Consider the following 1758-nt stretch of genomic DNA (forward strand, 5'->3'; position numbering starts at 1 on the left):
GGCACAATAAATTATGTTTTTGGCTCTAACATTCAATCATAATTTTCTTTTATCTTCTTCATCATATTCCTCTCTAGATTTCGAAATTGTTTGATCCGGTTTACCAACCTCTTTAATAATCTTTTTTAGGCAAGTAGGGACCAAATTTAATGATTTTCCAAACATTATAATCTATAAATTGAACATAAATCATCATCTTAGCTTTCAATCATTATATTGTATATCATAAAAAAGGTGGGGACGATTTATAGAATGCCCCTCAATGTTTTGAAGAATGTGGTTTGCCGTTACTCAAGATTGTGACATCTTTATAAATGAGCACGAAACACTGATACCAATTAAAAGTTCAAGAATAACTAATCAAGAGAGGGGATGAATTGAGTTTAAAACTTTTCAAAAAATAAACTTAAATCTACGAAGCAAAAGATATGATGATCAATTAATAATCATAAGCAAATAAAAGCAAGTAGATTGATCAAATAACAAACAAAAATAAGATAATGATAAGTAAAAGGGTAATTAGCACAAAACTTCTATACCTTTCAATGTTATTGTGCAAAACGTCCTTACCTTTCATTTTTTGACATTTTCATCCCTATTTTCACCTTTCATTGCTGAAAAATCATTTTCTCAATAAAAAATGTAAAATAAAAAATATATCCTTCTATTTAAATAAAACGAAAAGAAAAGAAAAATTAAAGAACAAATTGCAATTATACTCTCAAACTTTTTAAAAAATTGCAAACGAGTTCAAATAAATTATAAAAGGCAATTAGCACAAATGTTCCTATTTTTCAATATTATTGTCAAAACGTCTTTACCATTCATTTTTTGACATTTTCATCCTTATTTTCACATTTTACTGCAGAAATCATCATTTTCATCCATTTTTCTCAATTAAAAGATATAATTTGACGAATACACCCTTCTATTTAAATAAAACAAAATTAAAGAAAAGAAAATTAAAGTACAAATTGAAACTATACTCCCAAATTTTTCAAAAAAGTACAAATAAATTTTAAATAAATAAATTTAAAAAAGAAATAAAAATCACTTTCTTTTTAATTATTTATTTCAAATTTATTTTTACTTTTTTTGAAAATTTTGGGAGTATGGTTGTAATGTTTTCTTTATTTTTTATTTAAATATGAAGGTATATTTATCACTTTATAGCTTTTAATTGAGAAAATGAATGAAAGTGATATTTTTGCAATATAATGTGAAAATAAGGATGAAAATACCAAAAATATAAAAGGTATAGACGTTTTATGCTAATTACCCTTTTAATAATTTATTTGGACTCGTTTGTAATTTTTTAAAATGTTTGGGAGTATAATTACAATTTGTTCTTTNTGCTAATTACCCTTTTAATAATTTATTTGGACTCGTTTGTAATTTTTTAAAATGTTTGGGAGTATAATTACAATTTGTTCTTTAATTTTTCTTTTCTTTTCTTTTTGTTTTATTTAAATAGGAGGTCATACTTGAACGTTTTACATATTTTTATTGAGAAAATGAATTTTTTCTATAATGAAAGGTGAATATAGGGGGGAAATTCCAAAAATAAAAGGTAAGAACATTTTGCACAATAATATTGAAAGGTATGTACGTTTTTTTCTAATTAACCATAAGTAAAAAGGTAGAGAGGATGCAAATGATATAATTGTGGAGGTTCGATCCAAATCAATAGTATACGTCCTCTGTTACCAAACTCTCCAGCACGAGTAAGGTTTTTTTACTATATTAATTGACTTGTGG

The sequence above is a fragment of the Olea europaea genome, unplaced genomic scaffold (assembly GCF_002742605.1).
Source record: "Olea europaea var. sylvestris unplaced genomic scaffold, O_europaea_v1 scaffold2619, whole genome shotgun sequence".
NCBI lineage: Eukaryota > Viridiplantae > Streptophyta > Magnoliopsida > Lamiales > Oleaceae > Olea > Olea europaea.